The sequence below is a fragment of the Balaenoptera acutorostrata genome, chromosome 18 (assembly GCF_949987535.1).
Source record: "Balaenoptera acutorostrata chromosome 18, mBalAcu1.1, whole genome shotgun sequence".
Taxonomy (NCBI): Eukaryota; Metazoa; Chordata; class Mammalia; order Artiodactyla; family Balaenopteridae; genus Balaenoptera; species Balaenoptera acutorostrata.
The window spans coordinates 61,603,369-61,616,811 of NC_080081.1; positions in this window are offsets into that span (position 1 = coordinate 61,603,369).

Consider the following 13,443-nt stretch of genomic DNA (forward strand, 5'->3'; position numbering starts at 1 on the left):
ATTCCCCAGAGAGGACTCTTCCAGGCTCATGCCCAAAGGATACAATTCTGGCTGCAGGCATTGTGGGAGCACAGTGGGGAAAGAGCCATGGGTCTCCATCTTTTCATTTAACCCCTCTGTTTTTGCTACAGCACGCAGTCCTCAACTCTGCCTGGTGTCCTCCAATCTACAGACCTCTGTTCTAGTCTCTCTGCAGTGGGGAAAGGGGCACTGGCCAGGCTGTGCAGAGAGGGGAGGAGATCTAGGAGTCTAACTGCTTCCTAAATGAACTTTGAACCACTGCTTCTGGTTTTAGCATGCCCCAGCCTCTTTTCCAGAGGTATCTGGTGCAGCTTATTCCTGAGCCTTTGGGGAATTCTGGTTGGTTTCTCAAATTTTTCCACTGCTGGCTTTGGATTCAGTTTTCCTCTGTCTGCTCTGTCATTGGCCACAGTTCTTACTTTCCAGCTTTTGAAATATTGTTGCTATGGGGAGTTAAAAATTTTTTTGATGCTATTATTTCTTCCCTTTAAAAAAATTCAGCCCCAGAGGGCGCCTGCACACCAGCATTCTAGGTGCAGGAGCCATGGGGTTATTAGAGGTGGAGCACAGGGAGGGCACAAGGCAGGAGGTGGCCGCCGTTACAGCGTGGGCATGGTCATGTGGCCAGCACCATGAGCACCCGGCAGGGACTGAAGGAGAGACAAAGAGGAGGGGAGGAGGAGGAGGAGGATTCAGAGAGTAGGAGCTGGGGAGCCCTCCTGCGCTACAGCTGTGTGGCTGACAGGGTCTTCGTGCTCTGGCCGGGTGTCAGGACTGTGCCTCTGATGTGGGAGAGCTGAGTTCAGGACATTGGTCCACCAGAGACCTCCCGGCTCCATGTAATATCAAATGGCGGAAGCTCTCCCAGAGATCTCCATCTCAACGCAAAGACCCAGCTCTACTCAACGACCGGCAAGCTACAGTGCTGGACGCCCTATGCCAAACAACTAGCAAGACAGGAACACAACCCCACCCATTAGCAGAGAGGCTGCCTAAAATCATACTAAGGTCACAGACACCCCAAAACACACCACCGGACGCAGTCCTGCCCACCAGAAAGACAAGATCCAGCCTCATCCACCAGAACACAGGCACCAGTCCGCTCCACCAGGAAGTCTACACAACCCACTGAACCAACCTTAGCCACTGGGGGCAGACACCTAAAACAACAGGAACTACGAACCTGCAGCCTGCAAAAAGGAGACCCCAAACACAGTAAGTTACACAAAATAAGAAGACAAAGAAACACACAGCAGATGAAGGAGCAAGGTAAAAACCCACGAGACCAAACAAATGAAGAGGAAATAGGCAGTCTACCTGAAAAAGAATTCAGAGTAATGATAGCAAAGATGATCCAAATCTTGGAAATAGAATGGAGAAAATACAAGAAACGTTTAACAAGGGCCTAGAAGAACTAAAGAGCAAACAAACAATGATGAACAACACAATAAATGAAATTAAAAATTCTCTAGAAGGAATCAATAGCAGAATAACTGAGGCAGAAGAATGGATAAGTGACCTGGAAGATAAAATAGTGGACATAACTACTGCAGAGAAGAATAAAGAAAAAAGAATGAAAAGAATTGAGGACAGTCTCAGAGACCTCTGGGACAACATTAAACACACCAACATTCAAATTATAGCAGTCCCAGAAGAAGAAGAGAAAAAGAAAGGGACTGAGAAAATATTTGAAGGGATTACAGTTGAAAACTTCCCTAATATGGGAAAGGAAGTAGTCAATCAAGTCCAGGAAGCACAGAAAGTCCCATATAGGATAAACCCAAAAAGAAACATGCGAAGACACATATTAATCTAACTATCAAAAATTAAATAGAAAAAATATTAAAAGCAGCAAGGGAAAAACAACAAATAACATACAAGGGAATCCCCATAAGGTTAACAGCTGACCTTTCAGCAGAAAATCTGCAAGCCACAGGGAGTGGCAGGACACATTAAAAGTGATGAAAAGGAAAAACCTACAACCAAGATTACTCTACCCAGCAAGGATCTCATTCAGATTCGATGGAGAAATTAAAATCTTTACAGACAAGCAAAAGCTAAGAGAAGTCAGCAACACCAAAAAAGCTTTACAACAAATGTTAAAGGAACTTCTCTAGGCAAGAAACACAAGAGAAGGAAAAGACCTACAATAACAAACCCAAAACAATTAAGAAAATGGTAATAGGGACACACATATCGATAACTACCTTAAATGTAAATGGATTAAATACTCCAACCAAAAGACATAGAATGGTTGAATGGATACAGAAACAAGACCCGTACATATGCTGTCTATAAGAGACCCACTTCAGACCTAGGGACACATACAGACTGAAAGTGAGGGGATGGAAAAAGATATTCCATGCAAATGGAAATCAAAAGAAAGCTGGAGTAGCAATTCTCGTATCAGACAAAATAGACTTTAAGATAAAGAAAATTACAAGAGACAAAAAAGGACACTACATAATGATCAAGGGATCAATCCAAGAAGAAGATATAACAATTGTAAATATTTATACACCCAACATAGGAGCACCTCAATACATAAGGCAAATGCTAACAGCCATAAAAGGGGAAATTGACAGTAACACAATCATAGTAGGGGATTTTAACACCCCACTTTCACCAAAGGAGAGATCATCCAAAATGAAAATAAATAAGGAAACACAGGCTTTAAATGATACATTGAACTAGATGGACTTAATTGTTATTTATAGGACATTCCATCCAAAAACAACAGAATACATTTTCTTCTCAAGTGCTCATGGAACATGCTCCAGGATAGATCATATGTTGGGTCATAAATCAAGCCCTGGCAAATTTAAGAAAATTGAAATCGTATCAAGTATCTTTTCCAACCACAACGTTATGAGCCTAGATATCAATTACAGGGAAAAATCTGTAAAAAATACAAATACCTGGAGGCTAAACACTACACTACTAAATAACCAAGAGATCACTGAAGAAATCAAAGAGGAAATCAAAAAATACCTAGAAACAAATGACAATGAAAACACGATGACCCAAAACCTATGGGATGCAGCAAAAGGAGTTCTAAGAGGGAAGTTTATAGCAATACAGTCCTACCTCAAGAAACAAGAAACATCTCAAATAAACAACCTAATCTTACACCTAAAGCAATTAGAGAAAGAAGAACAAAAAAAACCCCAAAGTTAGCAGAAGGAAAGAAATCATAAAGATCAGATCAGAAATAAATGAGAAAGAAATGAAGGAAACAATAGTAAAGATCAATAAAACTAAAAGCTTCTTCTTTGAGAAGATAAACAAAATTGATGAACCATTAGCCAGACTCATCAAGAAAAAAAGGGAGAAGCCTCAATAGAATTAGAAATGAAAAAGGAGAATTAACAACTGACACTGCAGGAATACAAAGGATCATGAGAGATTACTATAAGCAACTATATGCCAATAAAATGGACAACCTGGAAAAAATGGACACGCTCTTAGAAAAGCACAACCTCCTGAGACAGAACCAGGAAGAAATATAAATTATAACTAGACCAATCACAAGCACTGAAATTGAGACTGTGATTAAAATCTTCCAACAAACAGAAGCCCAGGACCAGATGGCTTCACAGGCGAATTCTATCAAACATTTAGAGAAGAGCTAATACCTATCCTTCTCAAATTCTTCCAAAATATAGCAGAGGGAGGAACACTCCCAAACTCATTCTACGAGGCCATCATCACCCTGATAACAAAACCAGACAAAGATTCACAAAGAAAGAAAACTACAGCCCAATATCACTGATGAACATAGATGCAAAAATCCTCAACAGAATACTAGCAAACAGAACCCAACAGCACATAAAAAGGATCATACACCATGATCAAGTGGGGTTTATCCCAGGAATGCAAGGATTCTTCAATATACGCAAATCAATCAATGTGATACACCATATTAACAAACTGAAGAATAAAAACCATATGATAATCTCAATAGATGTAGAAAAAGCTTTTGACAAAATTCAACAAAGATTTATGACAAAAACTCTCCAGAAAGTAGGCATAGAGGGAACCTACCTCAACATAATAAAGGCCATACATGACAAACCCACAGCCAACATCATTCTCAATGGTGGAAAACTGAAACCATTTCCTCTAAGATCAGGAACAAGACAAGGTTGTCCACTCTCACCACTATTATTCAACATAGTTTTGGAAGTTTTAGCCACAGCAATCAAAGAAGGAAAAGAAATAAGAGGAAGCCAAATCAGAAAAGAAGAAGTAAAGCTGTCACTGTCTGTAGATGACAGGATACTATACATACAGAATCCTAAAGATGCTACCAGAAAACTACTAGAGCTAATCAATGAATTTGGTAAAGTTGCAGGATACAAAATTAATGCACAGAAATCTCTTGCATTCCTATACACTAATGAGGAAAAATTTGAAAGAGAAATTAAGGAAACACTCCCATTTACCATTTCAACGAAAAGAATAAAATACCTAGGAATAAACCTACCTAAGGAGACAAAAGACCTGTATGCAGAAAACTAAAAGACACTGATGAAAGCAGTTAAAGATGATAAAAACAGATGGAGAGATATACCATGTTCTTGGACTGGAAGAATCAACATTGTGAAAATGACTATACTACCCAAAGCAATCTACAGATTCAATGCAATCCCTATCAAACTACCACTGGCATTTTTCACAGAACTAGAACAAAAAATTTCACAATTTGTATGGAAACACATAAGACCCCAAATAGCCAAAGCAATCTTGAGAAAGAAAAATGGAGCTGGAGGAAATCAGGCTCCCGGACTTCAGACTATACTACAAAGCTACAGTAATCAAGACAGTATGGTACTGGCACAAAAACAGAAGTATAGATCAATGGAACAGAATAGAAAGCCCAGAGAAAAACCCACACACATACAGTCACCTTATTTTTGATAAAGGAGGTAAGAATATACAATGGAGAGAAGACAGCCTCTTCAATACGTGGTGCTGGGAATACTGGACAGCTACATGTAAAAGAATGAAATTAGAACACTCCCTAACACCATACACAAAAATAAACTCAGAATGGATTAAAGACCTAAATGTAAGGCCAGACACTATAAAACTCTGAGAGGAAAACACAGGCAGAACACTCTATGACGCAAGTCACAGCAAAATCCTTTTTGACCCACCTCCTAGAGAAATGGAAATAAAACCAAAAATAAACAATGGGACCTAATGAAACTTAAAAGCTTTTGCCCAGCAAAGGAAAACATAAACAAGAGAAAAAGACAACACTCAGAATGGGAGAAAATATTTGCAAATGAAGCAACTGACAAAGGATTAATCTCCAAAATTTACAAGCAGCTCATGCAGCTCAATATCAAAAAAAAAACAACCCAATCCAAAAATGGGCAGAAGACCTAAACAGACATTTCTCCAAAGAAGATATACAGATTGCCAATAAACACATGAAAGGATGCTCAACCTCATTAATCATTAGAGAATTGCAAATCAAAACTACAATGAGGTATCACCTCATACCAGTCAGAGTGGCCATCATCAAAAAATCTACAAACAATAAATGCTGGAGAGGGTGTAGAGAAAAGGGAACCCTCTTGCACTGTTGGTGGGAATGTAAACTGATACAGCCACTATGGAGAACAGTATGGAGGTTCCTTAAAAAACTAAAAATAGAACTACCATACGACCCAGCAATCCCACTACTGGGCATATACCCTGAGAAAACCATAATTCAAAAAGAGTCATGTACCACAATGTTCATTGCAGCTCTATTTACAACAGCCAGGACATGGAAGCCACCTAAGTGTCCACTGACAGATGAATGGATAAAGAAGATGTGGCACATACATACAATGGAATATTACTCAGCCATAAAAAGAAACAAAACTGAGTTATTTGTAGTGAGTTGGATGGACCTAGAGTCTGTCATACAGAGTGAAGTAAGTCAGAAAGAGAAAAACAAAACCGTATGCTAACACATATATATGGAATCTAAAAAAAATAAAAATGGTTCTGAAGAACCTAGGGGCAGGACAGGAATAAAGACGCAGACATAGAGAATGGACTTGAGGACACAAGGAGGGGGAAGGGTAAGCTGGGACAAAGTGAGAGAGTGGCATGGACATATATACACTACCAAATGTAAAACAGATAGCTAGTGGGAAGCAGCCGCATAGCACAGGGAGATCAGCTCGGTGCTTTGTGACCACCTAGAGGGGTGGGATAGGGAGGGTGGGAGGGAGACGCAAGAGGGAGGAGATATGGCGATATATGTATATGTATAGCTGATTCACTTTGTTATAAAGCAGAAGCTAACACACCATTGTAAAGCAATTATACTCCAATAAAGATGTTAAAAAAAAAATTCATTCACCATCATTTTCATGAGATTTCAGAAAAGAGAAAATGAAGATGTGTGCTTGTTCAGTTTTCCATCTTCACCTGGAAGATTTACTTCTCACTCTTTACACTTTCCTATAGTTTTATTTTTTAACCAGTATTTGCTTACTAATTATTATTCAGTGTTTTGCTTTTCAAGTTAAGACAATCTAGTCTTTTTCAAAGCAGCTATTAAGAGTATAGTACGTAGCAACCATGAAATAATGATCAGCCTTTTTAGGGCTTTGAGAGCTCCCCAAATGCTGACCTCTGTAGTAGGTGCATGTATGTGCATGTGTATTTACCAACGAGATAGCTGCAGCCTACCTGGGGAAGATCATATACCCACAAACAATGACACAAGACCAGTAAATAGCAACACACCTCTAAGAAGGAAACAAGTTAGGTCAAAATGAGTCATAGGTAGTCATGTGACATTTCTCTATCTCAGCCAGGAGGAGAATTTCCAATTTGATTGGATACTTGAGTTACCCACTCATAATGAATTCTCTGAAGCAGCTGTCTCCAAATTCTTTGATTGACACTCTTATAAGAAAAACACTTAAAAAAAAAAAAGAAAGAAAAACATTTTTAACATGCCCTCAAATATGCAAATTTATTTATTTGCAAATTATACACATCTTACTGTAACAATATCATATACAGTATTAATACATAAACAACTAGAGATTTTTAAATGGTGCAATAGAAAATAAATAAAATTAGAAGTTCTAATATTTTTCTTCAGTATCCCAGTGAATCATCTTGCACACAGTGGAATTCTCAATCAGGATGAGTTGAGGATCAGAACACCCGGGAAGGTTTTTCAAAAGACTCTTATCCAGGCCCCTACCTGGACATTCTGAATCAGAACTTCTAAGGATGGGACCCTGGCAAAGACATTTTGAAAAAGTTTCCCTGATGATTCCCATGTGCACTTCTGGTTAAGAAATACAGCTCCACAGATTTAAAAATTAGAGGCCTTAAGAAACTGTAACTAGTGGTCAAATGGCTACCCTGAGTTGCAAAGAGCAGACAATACTGGGAAATGAAGAGCTTGATTAAATATCTGGATTATCACAGACCTCACAGACAAAAATCTTTGTCTCCTTCGCTCACCTCCGTATTTTTCTTCCTCTGTATCTGTCCTCTCCCTTCACTTTTTAGTATACGTTTAACGTTTCTATTATAGACAATAGGCATTCATTTTAGAAAATACAGATAAGCAAAAAGAAGAAAATTAAAACTCATCTAAAACCCTACCATTCCAAGATAACACTTTAACTTTTTATTTATAGCCTTCCAGATATTTATGCCAACATATATTTAAAGGGGGGGATGATACTGTACACGTTGTTTTTAACCTGACTTTTTTTCAATTGGTAATTGTATTTTTTCTATGACAAGAAATAAGAGCCACAGTGATGAGACAGCTGGTGCGCATGCTCAGAGCAGGTAGTGCCATTGAAGCCCCCTGAGTCCTGCTAACGGCCTGGTCGTCTAACATTCTCTCCCCTCCCCCCCTCAGATCCTCCTTTACTTGGTGTCTCTCGCTTTGTTTGCTTTCTACACGTGCTTTCTCTTTTTCTCTTCTTTTCTTTTACCTTCCATCCTCATCTCAATTCCTAACTGAGGCCTTCAGGACAAGGGTTAATATCTGACAGAATTAAACTTCCTGATATTTGGACAAGGGATGCATAACCAGGGAGCTGGAGAGACAGCTGCACCCTGCTCGGCAAAGGGGATTTTCTGAGCAAGCCCAGGCAAGAGCCTTCTGTTCTTGATGACTATCTGTTATTTCCACTTGGGAGCCCAAATGAAAGTTGCTTATTTGCCTTCTAAGCAAGGTGTGGCCAGAGGCAGCCAGCGGTGCCCAGGTTGTCAGAGAAGAGTCATTTCAGGGAAATCGCGTTTCTGGAATTGAAACGGAGAGAGAGATGGGACTGCAGCTGACAGAAGGCAAGGGCTGAGAAGGAAGCAGGCATCACAATCCAGAACAAACCAGCTGCAGTGCTTCTACCTGGAGGGTAATCGGTTTCCCCACTGGTATTACAAAAGCGGTTACACAATATCAGTTCCTCCTGCTTTACCAGGCAAGAATCTTCCGAGTGCTGGCTACCCTCGCATCGCTCCTCAACCAGCTGCCGAAGAAATTTCTATCTGTAGTTACTAATCCACAGATAGTTAGCAAAGTTTCTGAGCTTTGAAAACTTCCCTGGGCTGGTATGGAAGAAAGTAAGCCCCTTTCACCACAATAGAGCCAAGCTGTGTTTTCTAGAGGCTGTGGAAAATTATTGTTTTCATTAAATGCAAACCATTGCCCCCAAACCAACAATGTTCTTAGGGATGAAACTGGCACTGGCTTCACTGACTATTAAGAGCCTACATTAGCCAGCTCTATAATGGTACTCTGCTGTGGAAGGTTCTAGAAAATGAGTAGAAAGTGACTCACTCTCCACCTTCACTCTCAATATCAACCTGCCCCCCCAAACCCAACACCATCACCGCCAGCTTCATTAGTTATCACTTGGAATGGGAGGAAGGGGGGATGTACCACATTTGTGCTTATGCTAGGAGATGCTTCAGGGGGACAGCAATTAAGTGCTTTAACAGGGTGTCAGTCACAGTGGGTGGGACTCTCCTTGTCATCCTGCAGAAGCAGAGCCAGAGTAGCTGATGATAGCTAAAGAGAGGGTGCCCCCCCCACACACACACAACCTCTCCCTTTCCCAGCAAGAGCTACTTAATAAGCACCACTTAGCATGTGTACAAGGTCAGAAAGGAGATGAGAAATAAGGGAAAAATATTTTGACATAAAAAGGTCCAGAAAAGGTCTCTTATAGGAAGAATATCTCTGACCTATGGCAGAGTTGAAAGCTTAAAAAAATTTTTTTTTCTTTGACAAAGACTGGAAAATTCTTTCCTCTCCCCAGGGAAACAAATCTTTACTTGTAGCGGCACCTGAAATTCCACCATTAGTGACTCATTCCTTTGTGTGTTGTAGGCAACCTGGCATTTAAGAAACCTATATCAAAATGCAGATACTTTATATGAGGCCAGCCAGTGATTCTTGTGGGAATCAGAATCTTTGCGATGACTTTAATTTATTTATTTATTTATTTTTTTCCTGCATCTATTGAGATGATCATATGGTTTTTATTCTTCAGTTTGTTAATATGTTGTATCACATTGATTGATTTGCGTATTGAAGAATCCTTGCATCCCTGGGATAAATCACACTTGATCATGGTGTATGATCCTTTTACTGTGTTGTTGGCTTCTGTTTGCTAGTATTTTGTTGAGGATTTTTGCATCTATATTCATCAGTGATATTGGTCTGTAATTTTCTTTCTTTGTAGTATCTTTGTCTGGTTTTGGTATCAGGGTGACAGTGGCCTCATAGAATGAGTTTGGGAGTGTTCCTTCCTCTGTAATTTTTTTTTTTGAGATGACTTTTAAATGCAGACTCCTGGCACACACACACACACACACACACACACGCACGCACACACGCATACTCCATCCCCCCCACCCTACTATGACCATGACCTTTAGCCTGTCTTCAGTCCTCTGGTGTCTTAGTCATCTCAGGCTATAACAAAACACCAGAGACCGAGTGACTTAAACAACAGACATTTATTGCTCATAGTTCTGGAAGGTCGAAGTCCAAGATCCAGGTGCCAACATTTTCTGGTGAGAATGTTTCTTGGCTTGTAGATGTCACCTTCTTGCTGTGTCCTCATATGGCTTTATTTGTTTGTGCACATGGAGACAGCGAGATCTCTCTGTTTTCCTCTTCTTGTAAAGACACTTATCCCATCATGAGGGTCCTCCCTCATGACCTCATCTAAACCTAATGATATCCCAAAGTCCCCACCTCCAAATAACATCACACTGTTGTAGCTTGACCTACAACATACAGATTTGTCAGGGTGGGGATGGGAGGACACAAATATTTAGCCCCTAACAGCTGGCTTCTGATAGAACCTTGGGGTAATTAACTTTAGTTCAAAGTAAGTAGCTGACCTACTTTTGCAGGTTAGAAAATGATTTCCACTGTGGATGATGATTTGGTTGCCTCAATCAGAACTGTCCCTCAGGACTTCCCTGGTGGCCCAGTGGGTAAGACTCCCACAACTGACATCTGGCTTTTCCCAGATGGGGGAGGAAACAGCAATCATATTTGTGTCTAATCTACAGGCTCCCAAAGCAGGGGGCCCAGGTTCGATCCATGGTCGGGGAACTAGATCCCGCATGCACGCCACAATTAAGACCTGGCGCAGCCTAAATAAAGAAAGAAATATTAAAAAAAAAAAAAGAAAAGAAAAAAAGGAACTGACCCTTTATAATTAAGGATGAAAGCAATGAAAACTCAAAATAGTTGTTTTTAAAATGTTGACACTTCAAAGGGGAGTATATACAAGAGTCAACGCTGTCGCTTTCCTGCACTGAATCCACGGCCCCTCTCATATCCTGTCTCTTTCTTTTCTCCCTACTTTCTCTACTGGTACAATTCTTGTCTTCTCCTCCTCAACGGGCAAATGTATTAGGAATGCAATTTGTGTTTGTGTTATACATACTTACTTGTTTTGTACTTTCTTTACATCACATAGGTTTAATATTTCACTTGGGGATGTAGTTATTTCACTGTCTTGGCCTTTCTTACTTGATGGGCCAGTGGCTATGACAAGAAAAAAGGTTCTTACCTCTGTCTCATGACCTTCAGAGTAAAGGAATCATGTATCAGTAGCTGACGATTGCAGGACAACCTAGAGAATGTGAAAGGGCAGTAAGGGGTAAGTTGGGGGTTGAAAAAAATAAGACTAAGGACAAGATTCCCCTACCTCCCAGTTTCTCAAAGAACAAGCTTCTATTATGCTAAAGTCAGTTCTGGTCAGCAATCTACCGGGAGGAAGCAGCAGCCAGAGGTCCCACAGTTTGCTCACTACTTATACCCTACCTAAGATTTCCCTTGGGTGGAGATGTACTTGGAGCCCAGAGTCATTCTACAGGGTTGGGACAACACAATGTGCCTCTCCTCCCTGTTGGCCTCCTTTTCTCCACCTCAATGCATGCAGGTAAAATACACCAAGGACCCCACAAAGGGTAAAGAAGCTACTACAGGGCCATGTAGACAGAGTACGTGGTAGAAGAAGGGGCAGGTCATTCCAGGTTCTTTAAGTGTTTAGGAGTACTTTGGAGTATTACCTTACTATTATTTTCCTAACCCTCTTCTCCCCTATGTAGGGATGCCAAATCCAATAGACTGCCTGTCACACCTCCCAGCTCCGGTCAGCAGCTCAGCACTCCATTCTGAGGATAAAGTGCAATGCAGAATGAGCAAACTGCCTAGGCTGCTCATCTTCCCAGACAACAAGGCTCTTTGCTGGTTCTGCTGGTCCTACACCACTTCCAGAGACCAGCATGTGACACAGCCACAACCTCCAGTCACTCTGTCAGCTATCTGCAGTTCCTCTTTTTTTTTTTAAGATTTTTTAAAAAATTTATTTATTTTATTTATTTATTTTTGGCTGAGTTGGGTCTTCGTTGCTGTGCACAGGCTTTCTTCTAGTTGAGGCGAGCAGGGGCTACTCCTTGTTGCGGTGCGCAGGCTTCTCACTGCAGTGGCTTCTCTTGTTGCGGAGCACGGGCTCTAGGCGCACAGGCTTCAGTAGTTGTGGCCCGTGAGCTCAGTAGTTGTGGCTCGCGGGCTCTAGAGCGCAGGCTCAGTAGTTGTGGCGCACGGGCTCAGTTGCTCCACAGCATGTGGGGTCTTCCCGGACCAGGGCTCAAACCTGTGTCCCCTGCATTGGTAGGCGGATTCTTAACCACTGTGCCACCAGGGAAGCCCAGTTCCTCTTTTTTTTTTCTTCTTCTGACCTGATAAACAATGACCGTTGAAGCGTTCCACTATCTACAGATTCTAAGCCAAGGTTAGCTTTGGTTAAGAGAAAAATTCTACGTTCTCCAAAACAGTGGTCAAAATGTTTTATTTTATGAGCAGGAACTTTACTTTCTCTGATATGCATTACAAAATCTATGAGTCACCATTCCTGTTTTTGTTCTGTGTGGTTATAGTTCATAGCAAAATCGATGCTACCCTAGAAATAGACAAGGAACTTCTTGATAAAGGGAGGAAGTAACCAAGTGGTTGAAAGCAGAGCCCCAGAAAGAAGCTTAGTTCTGCGTTCAATTACTCCTCTCATTTCTATGACTTCCCCCCTCCCTAAAAGAAGAACAATAGGAACAGCAAAATAAGCAAATTGTGAACTCAGTTTCCCACCTGTCCTAAGAACTCTGGTGTCCCCTGTCCCATCCTTGCCACACACAGAATTCGTAATAAGAAATTAGAGCAAACATAGAAACCTACTGTTACAAGCAGGTAGGTGTAGGCCTCTACTGTCACTTCCCAAAGACAGGAAGAGCTCTCTTTTGTCTAAATGGCAGGTACCAATCCTTCTAGCTTTCTCTTCTATAAGTTAATGTCTAAAGATGGAATTTCGAAACAGTGGAGGGAAAGATGTATTATCCAATACATAATATTGAGGCAACCATATAGCCACATGGAAAAAATAGAATAAAACCCTTATGAAGCAAAGATTTAAATATATATATGAAAATATAAAAGTACTAGAAAAAAATGGGTTAACTTTTTTAATGGTTTTTTAATAGTTTTGGGAGTGAGGAAGTATTACATAAAACCAAGAAGCCATATAAGATTCGACTATATAAAACTGGTAGATTCAAGTATATAAAATAAACTTTTAAAAATACATGAGAAAAACCACCGGAAACAAAGACAAAAGACATATGACAAACTGGGAAAAATTGTTTGCAACTTTTATCACAAAAGGGTAATTTCCTTCAGATAAAAAGAACTCCTAATTTTTTTTTATTAAGGTAGAGTTGATTTACAATATTATGTAAGTTTCAGGTGTCCAACATAGTGATTCACAATTTTTAAAGGTTGTACTCCATTTATAGTTATTATAAAACATTGGCTATATTCCCTGTGCTGTACAATGTATCCCTGTAATTTATTTATTTCATACA